Here is a 15,752-nt window from a genome sequence, read left to right as displayed (position 1 = left end):
ATAGATTACACGGGAGCAATGAGTGTTTAGCAATTGGTGCATTCATGAAAATACTTAAGGAACCCGGGAGGTCGGGAGGGCGCCGGGGGACGTAGTCGGGTTCTGAGATTTATGAGAAGATGTGTCCTGACAATGGCAAGTCTCCATGGTAGAAAGGTTGACTCTGGACAGGTGTAAGAGCAGGATCAAAGTCACTGTGGGGTCTTCGGGGGAGTCTGGGGTTTGTCCTAGAGAGGGTGTAGGAAGGTGGAGGTGATGGCTAGCACCTAGACCTCGGGAACTGAACAAGTTAGAGCAGGGGTAGAAAGGGAGGTCGTCAAAGCTCTTCAAGGGCCGAGTAAAGAGGCTGCAAACCCTGGTGAGCAAGGTCCTCTATTGTGAGTGTAGGTTTTAAAAGGTCCATCGATGCTTTATCTAACTCTGCGCTGAAGCAGGAAGAAATCCCCGAGGCCAGCGAGAATGCTTGCTGTTCTTCATGGAGGGTGTAGATGAGTTAGGACGAAGACTAGAGAATGAAGAGTAACTTCCAAAGTTAAGTCCCGGGTGATATCAGGAGGCCAGAGACAGCAGAGTAAATTGGGAAGGGGACTCATAAGTTTGCATTTGACTTCTCAGATAACGACAATGGTATCTAGAGGTGCTGGTGTACAGGAAAGCGGTCTCATCAGACCCAGCACTGACTGAGCTTAAAAAGTCAGAACTGAAGGTGGGAGAGTGGTTGACTACATTGCACACTGACACTGTCGGGCTCGCTCGTGGAAGGCTCGGAGGGGGTGGTGCTGGAAGGATTGCGGAGGGAACAGGCTTGGAGCAGACTTGGTAAACTGATACCTACTGCCCCTGAGGAACGTGGAGCCCAGCATCCACCTCCACAGCAAGTAGTGCACTGCAACCAGGCTTGCGTCTGCTCGTGGAAAGTCCGGAAGCACGGAGCACTTTCAAGCTGTAGGGTGCCAACCTTTATGGAGTAAAGGTTATGGTTTGGAGTGACTCCCAAACCTGGGCTCTGGGCACCTGCTTACCGCCTTCTGAGTCCTACCTTCAGTCCCACCTTGCCTTCTGTCCTGAACCCCAGCTGGCTCCCTACACACTCACACCTTGTGTGAGAAGTGTTGCTGGGTGATGTCCGTTTTCCCTGGGAGGTCCCCTTACCAGTGTTTCTGGGTCCTTAATGAGGACACCAGCTGTCTTCTCACAGTGGTGATAACTTACCCCAGGAGAAATGCTGACCCCATAACCCAGATGTGCTCACAATTTTGCTATGATATTGTGATGTGCATCTCTAGCTTTAGCTGCCTTTCTCACAAAGCCTAAAATATCCCAATAGTTATAGATCCTAACTTGAAAGACAAAAGGGTTTCATTTGTCACGTTACCAAGTTAAAATGTCTCAGAGGAGTACATTTTCAACTCAAAAAAGCGGAGTGAGATCTGGACTCGTGCCTCCTGTCTACCATTCTTAGCTCTCTTCTCCACAGAGTCCATCCACCCTGGCTGGCATTCTGTCCTTGAGAATTCTATTGGGATGTGAACCAATTTTTAAAAGCGAAGCATCGGAATCTTAATTTTCATTGAAAAATATTGTACTGAGAAAGACACAGCGTGATTGTGCCGTGCTCTTGTCTATAGCAACAAGCACATGCAGATGAGAATAAAAGCTTGAGTGGGGTGATAGATTGGGTCAAGGGTCAAGCAATATCTTGCAGGACAAGTGGGCACGGGCCAGTGAGGACTCAGGTACAATAGTTGTAGGGAAAGGAGCCCCAACATCCCGCCCCCTTTTCCACACGTGTGACTAATACTGTCTATTCCCAGCCACTCATGTGTCTGACCTACTCGTACCATGAGCCAATCACGTTGCAGGATCTGTTATAGAAACCGGACGTCGTGTCAATGAAATAGACTAACCCTGAGCATGGGAAGTGATCTTGTCCTGGTGGAAGTCAGTGTCCTGTTTCAAATGTTAGTGACGCTTTGGAGATGTGACGGCAGAGTCAATGGAGAGGCAGTCACTTGTGGGGAGAGGCTGCATCCTGGGGTCAGAACCACCACCGTGGTGACGTCCTCACTCGTTGCAGCAGAGACTCCATTTCCCACAGCCTTTGTAAGAAGTGCTTCTTCTCGTGGTTTTATGATGTAGAGTAATGCTATCAATTTTTTCTATGCTTCCTAATTGCTAATTTTTTTTAAAGGAACTTTTGCTTAAGCCCAGATTTCGATTCTTTTGCAAGTTTCTCTTGCAACCTCTTCTTTGTGAGATACCAAAGCAGGAGTGGGACGACTAGTCTGGATAAAGTACTGGAGTAGGTGACGTTCATTGCAGACTGTGAAGTAGTGACTTTTCCGTGAAGTGGTCTCGTGTCTCTGAGGCCTTCTAAAGGTACTTTCCCCCTCAGCGGTCGGTCTTCAAGGTACCCAGAACAATCCAAGGTTCCCATCCAGGTTTGCCTCACTCACACCCCTTCTCTTCTCATTAGCCTCCCCTCCCCAAGGCATGTGGCCTAGAAGCTTCCTGATGGAGTAAGGTAGATAAAGTGCCATGCTGTTCAGGAGAGCTCTTTTCCAGGGTCAGCTCACACATCTGGCCTGGCTGCACATCTGCATGATTATAGACTAACCCCGCCCCCCAGCCTCTCTTCATCATTGCTCCAGACTGGCATCTCAGGGCTCCTGTGGCAAGTGCCACTAACCGGGTGGTTTATGCGACAGGACTTTACTAGAGCTAAGGGATCGTGAAGGGGGTTGGAGAGATGGCACAGAGGTTAGGAGCACTGGCTGCTCTTCCAGAGGAGTCCCAGCACCCACATAGTAGCTCACAACTGTCTGGAACTGCATGGGTTCCACACCCTCATACAGACACACCTGCAGACAAAACACTAATACATGTAAAATAAAAACAGGGGCTGGGGATTTAGCTCAGTGGTAGAGCGCTTGCCTAGGAAGCGCAAGGCCCTGGGTTCGGTCCCCAGCTCCGAAAAAAAGAACAACAAAAAAAAAAAATAAAAACAAATACATTTTTTAATAAAGGAGTCAAAAAGTTCAAGTGAAAATGTTAGAAGGGCCACCTCTCTACCAAAGGTCTGTGAGAATAATCCTACCCTGCCTCTTACAGCTTCTGGTAGGTGCCAATAGTTCTCGGTGTTTTGTGGTGCCACTGTTCACACAGCATTCTGCCTGGTGTCCATGGCCAAATCCTCTCCTGAATGGGCAGGAGTAGCTGGCTTATCGGACGGCCTCATCCTAATTATCTGTCTGCTCACACGGGCCTACTTGTGTTCAGCAGCCATGCGTGGGCTGAGGGGTTTCTTCCTGTCCTTTGTAAATATAATTTCCTCCTGCAACATACACACAAGGAGTACACCCTGCCCCTTCCCCAATATGTTTCCTGTCTGTATCTGGTTCATGAGCCAATGAGCTGCCACTCTGAATCTTCTTTGTTTCAACTGGATTTAGTCTACCACGTTACATGTGAACTTACAGTTCTGCTTTGTGGGAGAGCCTGGGACTAGGAGTTACACAAAGGGTGGCGTTCCTGTCTCCCAGTTACACAAAGGGCAGTGCTCACATCTCCCAGTTACACAAAGGGCAGTGCTCACATCTCCCAGAAACTGTGCTTGGTGGCTCCAGGTCTCCCTTCTCTTTAGAGGGCTGAGCTAGAAGCAATGCCTCTGATATTAACTGACTACATGACCTTGGGTGAGTCACATCTCTCTCTCTCTCTCTCTCTCTCTCTCTCTCTCTCTCTCTCTCTCTCACACACACACACACACACACACACACACACACACACACACACTGTGTGGCCCTGTTTAAAGTACAAAATGCAGTCTTGGAGCTTGAGTCCAGAGCTCCTGTTCCATGCACTTCTATTGTCAGGATCTCTGTTATTAGAGCGTCCTGGAGGACATTATTTGTAGCTTCTTGGTGGCCAGTAGAAGGAATGACTTCAGGGACACAGAGGGTGATCCTTGTCTCTTGCTGTGTGACCCTTAGCTGGCTGAGGATACAGGACAAGTTTATTACGTCTGAGTGGAGCTGGTGGGTGTAAGGGTAGGGGTGGGGTGGAGGGAGTGGGGTACGGGGAGCAGGACATTGCCTGCGTAAAGTGGTTTCTCATTGAGGCTCACATATCCCTTGATATCCAGTTCTTTCACACCATGGGGCAAGGCAGTTACAGAGCTCAGTCAGGCTAAGCCCTGACCCTGAACAAATGGAGGCTCAGCTGTGAGTATCATCTTGCCACAAACCACACACCTCCTTAGTGCCGGAGTCCATAGAGCTGGGTAACGCTCTTGTTTCCTAAGCTCAGCTCATGTCTTCTCGTCCTTCTGTTAAATGTGCTACTGCAGGTGGCCCTGCCTGGTTAAGATGGCGGACGTACTTTCGAAAGATCAAAAGGAAAACGTTTCCTGTAAGAGATTTGTCTTAGAATAGTACTAAGATAGTAAAAGAGAGCGTGGAGAGTGGCAGGGAGCCCGTATTGGTGCAACTTTATCGTAAGGTGGTGGACGGCACCACCGAGAAAACGTGTGGCAGAGGTTATTGGAGAGGTAAGCCAGGATGATTTATGGTCCAGGTTTTCTCTCTTTCAGCAATTCACTTTTGTGGGAACTAACTGGGGTGCTATGAAAACTTTCCAAGGGAATGCATGCACAGACCAAGTTCTCTGTCCCTTTCTCCCACCAGGATCTAGTTTTCAAAGGCCCCATCACCTCCTGACAGCGCCACATTTCAGCAGGTTTCAACACCTCAATCTTTGAGGACGCATTCAAACCTTATCCAAACCTTAGCAGGCCCCAAAGAACGCTGGCTTTGCCTTGGGCTCTGGTTTAAGGAGAATTTTGAGGGTGGCATGTGTCCTTGTCAGAGCAGACTGACACAATGTGCTGAGGTCCCTCACCACCATTTGTGACTATGAATTCCTCTCATGTGCATGACTTTGACTCACTACCATGCTACAAGGAAGAACCAACCATGGTTCCCAAAACACAGCTCAATCGTCAGGGGAACACCTGCCCTTGCACTTGCACTTATGGGTCAAGATGGCTCTACACCCCTTCCGCCCAGCCCCACTCACCCCCAAGGTGGCTAGGTTTATACATCTGCCTGTGGCATGGCTGTGTGAAGGAATCTCCAACCCCTTTATCTTTCATTTTCCGAATGTGCAAACCTGATAGACAAGCCGAGATGCCTTTTGGAGTGAACACCAAGGAGCTCCTTTCTTTTATCCAGTGTGACAAGAAGTTCTTGGGGACAGACCTGAGGGAGGGATCCTGCCTCCTCCGTGGGAACAGCCTTTCCTGTCCTATAGATGTGGCAGAATTCTGGAACAGGCTGTCCTTATTCACAAAGGAGTTGTGTGTCAGAAGTTACTTTGTTCATCAGTAGTTTGGGAGCAATAAACTTCAAAATTACATTTTGCTTAAACCTGATAAACTTTCTCAGGCAGTTAGGGACAGCCTGAGATGAGAAAAGAATGTGAAAGAACTTTGTACAAAACTTGTCACACGGAGAGGGGTGGACATTCAAAGGTCTAGGTATATGTGGGTATATTAGAGGCTAGGGGTGCGTGCGTGTGCGTGCGTGTGCGTGCGTGTGTGTGTGTGTGTGTGTGTGTGTGTGTGTGTGTGTGTGACTAAACTTGACCTCGGTACCTGACCATGTCCCCTCCCTTAGCCCTAGTGGAACCTTCTCTCCAAGTCTCTACTCTGATTCCTCAGAGCAATAGAGTAAAAACCTTCTGACTGTGAAGACATTTGTTTATCTTACTGACTCCTCACTGTGCTTTTCCCACAAGTCTTCCAAGAAGCCTCTACATCTGTTAAAAATGTAGATTTCTAGCCTACATCCGGGACCAGAAGATCTGAGGCAGGGCCCTAGAAACTTGCATTTTGTTAAGCACTCTACAGGATTCTTATACACATAAAACTGGAAACTGCTGACTGGGATGAGTGTTGTGGGTCACAGTCGGGGTGATTTTTGCCTCCCAGGCCATTTGGCAATACCTGGAGATATTTTGGGTTATAACTGGGAGGAGGTAGTGCTTCTGGCGTTAGTGTTAGGCTGCAGTCGAATATCTCTCAGTGACAAGCGTTGGGAGGCCCAACCTGCCAACAGTGCTGAGTCACAGAAGGAAAGTGCGCCTGGATGTGGGTCAGGAGCTAATAGTGAAGGCAGGGATAACCGAGGGATTCCTAGAAGCTGCAGCCAGAGTTGCATCGCATGTTCTTCCTTCTCTCCCCTCTCTCAAACCCACACATCCTCTGAACCACATCCTTTCCCACTCTACCTCCTACCCCTAACCTCTCAGGGATCAAGCACGCTTTCAGCAAGAACAGCAGATTTTACCATAGCTCAGACCCACTCCTGGGCCAAATGGCATTCAGAGGCTAGGCTGGTGTGTGTGGTGGCTTGTTTGACTATGACGGGCCCCTATAGGCTTATGTAGGCATGGCTTTGGGGAATAGTGTGGCCTTGCAAAGCCCTTCCCAGGCCCAGTCTCTCTTTCTCTGTCTCTCTGTCTCTGGATCAGGAAAAGATGTAGCTGTCACTCCAGGGCCATGAGTGCTGCCATGTTCTCATCATGGTGATATCTGACTAATCCTGAGTTGCCTAGGTCATGGTATCTCTTCATAGAAATAGAACAGCGACTTAGACAGTATGCTAAGTTTCATGTCCTGCCACTACTGGGACTGACATTTTCACTGGAAAAATGCAGTTGGAGCTTTGACAACTAATTTATAGGTCTCAAAACTACTCTGAGGTTGGAGATTCCCTGCAGCTAAGGGGAAGCCATGACACAAAGCAAACACTTCGGAGATCATGTGCTATAAGGATAGCATTAGAAATCGGACCTCTTTCCTCAGCAACTGTCCGAGAGTCAGGGTTACTATGGCTGTGATGAAACACCATGACCAAAGCAAGTTGCAGTGGAAATGCTTTATTTGGCTTACACTTTGATATAATAGTCTTATCACTGACGGAAGCCAGGACAGGAACTTAAACAGGTCAGGGACCTGGAGGCGGGAGCCGATGCAGAGGCCATGGAGGAGTGCCGCTTCCTGTATTGCTCCCATGGCCTGCTTTCTTATAGAACTCAGGCCCACCAGCCCAGGGATGGCACCACCCACAGTGGACTGGGCCCTCCCACATCAATAACTAGTTAAGAAAATGCCCTACAGCTGGATCTTATGGACAGATGATTTCAGCTTGGGTAAAGTTAACATAAAACTGTTGCCACAGCAACATTAGAAAATAGTTTGTTGAGCTATTTATTGGAAAAGGATTAACTGTATAATTTAAACTTAATTGGAGGTCAAAAGGTGGCTCAGGCAGTAAAGTCCTTGCCTTGCCAGCATGAGGACCTGATCTGACGACTAGAATTTATGCAAAAATCTGGGTGCGGTAGCACACATCTACGTCCCCAGTGTGTGTGTACATGTGTGAATGTATGTGTGCATGTGTGTGTGTGTGTGTATGTATGTGTGAATGTATGCATATGTGGTGTGCAAGTATGTATGTGTGTGTATGTATGTGTGAATGTATGCATATGTGGTGTGCAAGTATGTATGTGTGTGTGTGTGTGTGTGTGTGTGTGTGTGTGTGTGTGTGCATGTGTTGGGGCGCAGGGAAACAGGTGGGTTCCTCAGGCTGGTTGGTCAGCTGCCCTAGTCAATCAATGAATTTAGGTTCAGTGAAAGAAGCTGTCTCAAAAAATAAAGCAGAGAACAAGAGAGGAGGACACTGGACTTTGACCTTGGTCTTCGCAGACCTGCATGCGGACCTGCATACATAGCACATTCTCCTTGCCCGCACCTCTGCTGCTAGGTACCTGGGTTGGTTCTCTAATGTAGCTGCTGGGCTCTGTGCTACAGTAAACTCTGCGATGTGCTGACTTGGAGTGGAGTCCTTTGGGGAAAACCCAGGAGTGGTGTCCCTGGGTCATCCGTGAGGTCTAAGTTTAGTTTTTGGAGGAGGTTCCTCTCCACGTTGATTTCCACAGAGGAGAATCTAGAATCCAGTGTAAAAAGGCTCCGATTCTTCACATCCTCACCAGCATTTGTTGTTTTTTTCATGATAGCCATTCTGACTGGAGTGAGATGGGCTCTAAATGTAGTCTGCGTTTCCTCTGAAGGCCAGTGAGGGCGAACCCTCTCTTCATGTGTTTATGGGCCATTTGTGCTCCATCTTTTGAGACCTAGTTCATCAGCTCGCTTATCATCGAGTTATTTGAGCTCTTGTTTAGCTTTCTTAGTTTTTCCCTATATTCTAGACATTAGCCTCCGATAACACTTGCAACTAGCAAAGGCTTTCTTCATCCCGTATGCTGCCTCTTTATTCAGCTAACTGTTTGCTTTGCTGAGCCAAAGCTTCTGTGTCTCATGGACTCCCATCTGTCAACTGTCACCATTACTTTTTAAAAGGCCAAGAGGCCGGTTCAGAAAGCCCTTGCCTATGCCTACATCTAGAAGTGTTCTCCTGTCTGGTAGATCCAGAGTCTTGGGTCTTGCAGGAAGTCTTTGCTTTTGTGTGGAGTTGAGAGATACGGGTCTGTTTGCGGAAGAACCTGTCCTTTCTCCGATGTATATTTTTGGCATCTTGGTCAGAAGTAGGTGGCTGTAGCTGGTGGTTTATATTTGGTGCTTCTGTTCCACTGATTTACATGGCTGTGTTTGTGCATTATGAAGTTATTTTTATTCTAATAATTCTGTAGTATATATACCTTGAAGTATATACCTATCAAGTATGGTGACATCTCCAGCGTCATTTTTTTCTTCTGAGACAGGGTTTCTCTGTATAGTCTTGGCTGTCCTAGAACTCACTCTGTAGACCAGGCTGGCCTCAAACTCACAGAGATCTGTCTGCCTCTGCCTCACAAGTGCTGGGATTAAAGGCGTGCACTACCACAGCCCAGGCCCCAGCATCATCCAATTTTCTGCTCAGAATTGCTCCGATTGTTCCAGACACCTCTTGGGTCCTCAGGAATTTTAAGATATTTTTTTTCTGTTTCTGTGAAGAGTGGTTTTGAAATTGTTGTGTAAGGGAAGCTACTGACTCTGTAATTTTGTCTCCTGCCACTCTGCTGAGAGTGTTTACCCGACCTAAGAGTCTCCTGGTGGAGTCTTTTTGGTCTCTAATGTACAGTCACACCTGTAAACAAGGCACAGGATGTACACTGGATTGGAGGAGATGCCATGAAAGACGTGGGAACCCCAGCAGGAGAAGAAGCAGGTTCCGTTTTAGACAAGTTGAACTGGGCATGGCAGAATCATCCAGCCGGGAGGGAGGTAAGCAGTAGCAGGCAGAAGGGCGAACATCTGCCTGTGTTGTGCTTTGCAGATCAGGGTAGTTGGTCAGCCATCTTTACTGGACGACTGGCCCATGAAATGGAGTGATGGCAGGTGACGTCAGAGTGGTAAAAGACTAGAGCGCTTCTTAAAGCTGCATGATAGAAGGCCTCTTCTTTGATACCCACGAGGCTGGAAAAAAAGGGAGACAGTGCTACATTTCTGGTTTCAACTCAGGTAACGGGTCCAAGCACACATTCGTGCGGGGAACTCAGTTCAGATGCTCTATGCAGTGATTCGTATCGCTCTTCTTTCTCCTTGAGCAAACTCTGCTCTCAGCTCTGTGTCTTCATCACACTTCGTATTTCTCTAAAGTGAAGACGCTCTTATGGACACGTTCAAAACAGACGAGGGCGGAGCCCACTTCATATTTTTATTTTGGACCATTATTGCCTCCCCAACTTAACATTATTTTTGAAGACAACTTGCCACCACAAAGTAGTTTTTACCAAACTTTTGGCCTATTTTCCATAGAGTGACTTTAAAAAACTTAAACCTAACATTCACATTTATCAATAGGGGCAGTGTCTGTAGGTTATAGAGTGACTGCTAAATGAGATGCAGCGCAGACACAGAAGATTCTCAATGAGCCCACAGTTCGTAGCCAAAGACACCGGGCGAGTAACACATTTTCTGTGTAGGTGTAAACACACTAGTACCTTGCTTGATACAAGAGGTGGTCAAGGCCAACCCAGTCAGAGAATTTATTCTAGTGCCACATGTCTCGTGTCAGCAATTCTGCCACATGATTTGTCGATGGGGCTTACAAGGCAGCTTTTGTCATGATGCATGTTGACCCATAGTTGTGATCTACAGCTCATCGAGGGCTGCCCCTTCATTTAGGAGCTGTAAGTTCCCTTCACTCTCACAACTTTTATCTGTTGTAAACTAAGAGATGATGACTTGATTTATATTTTTCTTTATTATAAAAATTATGATTATTATTTTATTTATTTTGTTTTTTGTTTTTTTCTGAGACAGGGCTTCTTTGTGTAGCCCTGGATGTCCTGGAATACATGCTGTAGACCAGGCTGGCCTGGAATGTATGCTGTAGACCAGGCTGGCCCTGAACTCAGGGATCCTCCTGCCTTTGCCTCCCAAGTGATGGGATTAAAGGTGTCCACCACCACCAGCAGGTGATTTTTGCTTTTCTGAATGATAGCCTTTATCTCCACAGAATTTGGTAAACAAATTTGGCTAAGATGCAATTTGTTCTCAACTGCAGTGAGAATTCTGGGATGTTGGTTTCTTTAAAATAACAGAAAAATTATAAGAATGTGCTTTTGTTTTAATCCTGGGTGTGAGGATATCAGATTGTCCACAGTAGCTGACTATGGTTTGCCTCTTGTTGTAGCAGAGGTGTGGTTTTGCCAGCTGCAGATAGTTTCTGCAATTGTGTGATGTTTAGATTTTCTGGGGTACATAAATGCTAGGGTCCCCGTAGGTGTGTGGGGAGGTGGTTGTTGGTTATTTAGGGATGGTGATGATAGTTTGTTAGTCGTTGTGCTCAAAGAAGAACAAAAGGGAAAAAATTAGATTCAGGGATCTCTCTCTCTCTCTCTCTCTCTCTCTCTCTCATCCTTCTTTCTCTCCTATCTAGTGATAGGGGGTGAAACCAGGGGGATAAAGGGTGGGGAAAGAGCTCACAAAGCAGCAAAGACCAGCTACATTCACCAGATTTTGTCACTTGGAGAAAATTCCTTTCTCAGAACAGTGTTAGCAATTAGTAATACTCTCTAGTTGTTGTTTTTAAAACAAAATCTCAAGCATTTGATTTTTACCAATGAGGATTTGAGAGTTAGATGCTGAGTGAAAGCCTGTTACCTCAGAGAGGCAGAGAAAGCACCCAGCTGACCTTCCTCTTCAGATAACCTTCATCCCACTTGGAATGCCGCTCTCTCACACCTTCTCAAAAAACCTCCTTCAAATTGAATGTCCCTTCCTTCTACCTTCTGTGTGTCTCTCTATCAATCTTCCTGGCTCCCTCTTTTTCTTTCTCTCTCTTTCTTTCTTTCTTTCTTTCTTTCTTTCTTTCTTTCTTTCTTTCTTTCTTTCTTTTAAATAATCCTATGTTCACTTCCTGTTAACTGGTTGCTTGCTCCACTTCTTGACTTACAGTTGACTTTATTTAATCCTGTTTTCAGGGCTGGAGAGACGACTCAGAGGTTAAGAGCACTGACTGCTCTCCAGAGGTCCCGAGTTCAATTCCCAGCACCCACATGGTGGCTCACAACCATCTGTAAAGGGGTCTGGTGTCCTCTTCTGGTGTGTCTGAAGACAGCTACAGTGTACTCATACTTACTCTTGTTTTCAGTATTTAAGCAGAAAGCTCTTTGATTAAAGGTGTGTGCTAAGGCTGAGCCACACCACGAATAAAAACATGCTTTTCCAGTAAATAACACAATCTCGGGGTTCATAGTGTGATCTAATATCCTGCAGCTCTAGTGAAGAAGTTAGTCTTCCCCAGAAATGAGCACCCTAAATGGCTATCCAATCTCAGACGGTGAGCCCTAAAATATATGAGCAATACTGAAAACAAAATCCTTCAGCAAAAACCAATCTGCTTTTCCTTATCGGTTTGCCAAAACTGAAGCCGGCTTACCCCAGAATGCGTATGTATGTTAGCTCATTTTTGACCCCAACACTCCAGTCATTGACACAGACCTTGGACTCCTAATGAAAGAGATGTTGTCTCATTTGGCTAGCAAAAGGAGGGCAGACCACATTAGCTTTTCTAGTTGTTTGTTTGTTTGTTTGTTTTTTGTCTACCCTGAGTTTTCGTTGTTGTGTCTCTCTGGACCGTCAGAGGTGGCTGGGAGGGTGTATTATTCGTCAAGCTTAGGATAAGCCTAGTAGGTCTGGATACCTGGTCCTATCATTGAACGATTCTACTTTCATACAGCAGACATTTAAATGTTAATCTTGCCTTTTAAGAACTGTCGTGCCTCTAGTGAGGAAGCTCTTTAGAGAACTCTCTGGAAAAGGTGGCCTCAGAGAAGCCAGAATCCTTCCTCTACCTCCTGCAGAGCGCAGACTGAGAGGCATGGTACCAGGGGAGCCATGAGAGTGATGGATTTCACTGAGACACAGGCTTTCCTCATTTGCTTTGTTAGAAAATGTTTGCAGGTGGGCGGAGCAGGGTTCTAAGGTTACCCCAAACTTCCCAGCTCAGGTTTCTACTTTCTGTTTGGCTATTCCTAACACATGGCTCCCATCCATGGGCTCTCAAGGTTTTGACATCGCTGCTGGAGCCCCCTACAAACACACACACACACTCACATACAACGCACAACACACACACACACACAATGTACAAAGCACACACACACTCACACACATTTTCTAGGCAGTAGGCAAAAAGAAGAGTGAAGGCAAAAGTCCCACCTTCTGACTGAGTTAGGCCCTTTTAAAGAAATTGACATCCTCTTGCATTTGTCTCCCTGATTTCAAGAGAGGAAGGTGGAAAATGGTTGTTTTAAAGCTAGATGGGGTACATATGGAGTGCATTGGGGGTACACTTCTTATCTGGAATTCCAAAAAATGTCATTGAATATAGAGCTGTGTATACAGTACACTGGTGGAGTGCTTGCTTAGTAGGCACAAAGTCCTAGGTCTGATCACTAGCAACACGCACGCACGCACACTGAAAACACAGAAATGAAAAGTCAAACAGTGCCAAGCAACCAGAGCTTCCAGGGACTAAGCCACTACCCAAAGGCTATACATGGACTGACCCTGGGCTCTGACCTCATAGGTAGCAATGAATAGCCTAGTAAGATCACCAGTGGAAGGGGAAGCCCTGGGTCCTGCTAAGACTGAACCCCCAGTGAACGTGATTGTTGGGGGGAGGGCAGTAATGGGGGGAGGATGGGGAGGGGAACACCAATGTAGAAGAGGAGGGGGAGGGATTAGGGGGATGTTTGCCTGGAAACCGGGAAAGGGAAAAACACTCGAAATGTAAATAAGAAATACCCAAGTTAATAAAGAAAAAAAAATTCAAACAGTAGGTACCTGGGTGAGGAAGGATGGAGAAGGGGAGATATAGGTCAAAGAATACAAACTTGGGGGTCAGCATGATCTCTAGGTCTAAAGCTCTAACAGTCAGCATGAGGCTAAAGTTAGTAATTTTGTATTGAAAACTGAAAATTTGCTACGCAGATAGATTTCAGATGCTCTTACCAAACACGCAGAAAGATTGCCAACAAGGGTCATCTTTTAGTCATGCTGACTTGTCTGGCTCAATTCCTCAGTCAGAAGATCAGAAGGCTTTCTGGAAGACGGGATATTTCAGAAGTATGTCAGAGGAAATGATTCCGTGAAGGAGCCATCCTTGGAGGTTACAGGAATGCCTGGCCTACATCCAGCAGGCCATCACCTGCTTCTTGTGGTTCCCATTGTCTTATTCACGAATGCTGTTAGTCAGGGCACCTAGCTATAGGTTTGTAGTGCAGGTGTCTGGGGCTGGAGAGAAACTGCCTGACTTCCACGAGAGTCAAGTTTGAGATGGGCTCTTCATCACTTAAGACTCCCTGATGTACTCGGGCCCTGGAGTTGTCCATGAGCGTTCCTTTTGTTGTAGTTATTCTTTTCCTTGCTAAGACAAACACCCCATATACGCACGTGACTTAGGAGCAGCAGGGTTTATTTGGGTTACCATTAAAAAAGGAATAGGGTCCATCGTGGCAGGAGGCAGAGTGGAAGGGGCATGAAGCAGCTGGTCACATGGTGTCCAAGGTTAGGAAGCAGATGGCTCAGTTCACCTCCTTCTTCTGCGTTTGTATTAAGTCCTGGATCCCATCCCCTGGCGTGCTGTTGCCTGAGTTGCAGGTGGCCGCCCTCACAGCTAAGCTCTTTGCAAACAGACTCACAGACAAGCCCAGAACATATCTCGTGGGTGATTCTAAATCTAACAAAGTATCCCTGCTGAAGATCAGCCATCACACAGCTGTGCCTCTGATCACACAGAATTATGTTTCTACAGTGTCATAATAAGTACCACCTCATACTAAGGGGCTTTCAAAGGAACGGAAAGTGGCAACACTTTAATCCCAGTGCTCTGAAGGCAGGTGGATCTTTGTGAGTTCAAGGCCAGCCTGGTCTACCTAGGAAGCTCCAGGTCAACCGTAGCTATATAGTGATTCTCTCTCACAAAGGACAACAAAACAAAACAAAACAAGACACAAATAGAAGCCACTAAGTAACAAACAGACAAGAGTAAAACAACCCAGTCATAACCAACCAACCAAAAGGAGACAGAGAGCTTCCTTGTACCATTTCTTTCTCCTCAGCTTAAAAATGCTGTCCCCCACCCCCACCCCCACCACCTCTGAGAAGGTCCTATTTGAGACTCATTCTGAAGGCACCAATCTAATAGAGGGCATCGCTTAAAGTCTGAATCACAGTTGCAGGGTACACTGGTTGGGGATGCTCTGTGTGGAGTAAATGAACGCTTAGACAAAGTTCCATGCTCAGTTAGAACCCAAGGATGGTGATGTTGCTCGAGTCACTTCCTGCTTCAGAAGGTGTGTGTGTGTGTGTGTGTGTGTGTGTGTGTGTGTGCGCGCGCGCGCGCGCGGGCGCGTGGCTCATGCACCCTCGCCTGTGTGTCGGGGTTAGAGGAGAGTCAGCTTTCTCCTTCTATCATGTAGATCCTCCTGGAGATTGAACTCAAGTTAGCAAACCTGGCTTCTAGCTTCCTTATGTGCTGAGCGGCCTCAGGCACAAGACTGTCTACTTTTACTTACTGACCAGCGAGAATGCCCTTTTGGCAATCACAGCGAGCCTTGAGCCTTTGGTCTGTTCTGTGGCTGTTGAAGGTCTGCTGACATCCTCCACAGCAGCTTTGGGACTTACCCAACCAGAGGCCCAGCCCTGCTTATAAGACGATGTAAGATTCCCCAAATGCTACCCAAACGTACAGAAATGGCCGATGTTATTTCCCATTCTGAAAGCTATTTGATCCAGGAACTTAGATCTGACTCATTATTAAAGATGATTTCTCTGAATTCAGCCTTGCAAGCTTTGTGAATGTTTCCACCCCGTCTCTCTCAGGGGTGTGAACTTGCCGTGGTCCCTCCTCTTTCCAGTTATGGTCAATGTTGCCACTGCGCATGCTCCAGTCTATATCCTACTCCATATTCACTCTTCTCTTTAGCTTATCCTGTATTTCATTGAAATACAGATTCCTACAAAAACCAAACCAAACCAAATCCTCACGTCTTAGGGAGCTTTCTCTGCTCCCCCCCTTGCTTAGATGGGCCATGATTATTTTGTGAAAGAGTCGGAGTGGATGATCTCTGAGCTTCCTCCAAGCCTCCAGCCTACCACCAGAATCAGATTCCACTAAGAACACATTTAGAAAGAAACACAATGGCAGGTGGTGAACACCTAGATGCAGCTCTGCGAG

The 15,752-nt window shown here is 46.7% G+C and overlaps 1 protein-coding gene across 2 annotated transcripts in view; it reads left to right on the top strand.

The window, feature by feature from the left end:
• Shc4 (SHC adaptor protein 4) overlaps nucleotides 1-15,752 on the top strand; it is a 94,379-nt gene that overhangs the window by 1,910 nt on the left and 76,717 nt on the right. The window lies entirely within an intron of this gene.

The sequence above is a fragment of the Rattus norvegicus genome, chromosome 3, assembly GCF_036323735.1.
Source record: "Rattus norvegicus strain BN/NHsdMcwi chromosome 3, GRCr8, whole genome shotgun sequence".
In the NCBI taxonomy this organism is placed as follows: domain Eukaryota; kingdom Metazoa; phylum Chordata; class Mammalia; order Rodentia; family Muridae; genus Rattus; species Rattus norvegicus.
This window is presented reverse-complemented; position numbering and strand designations above follow the sequence as displayed.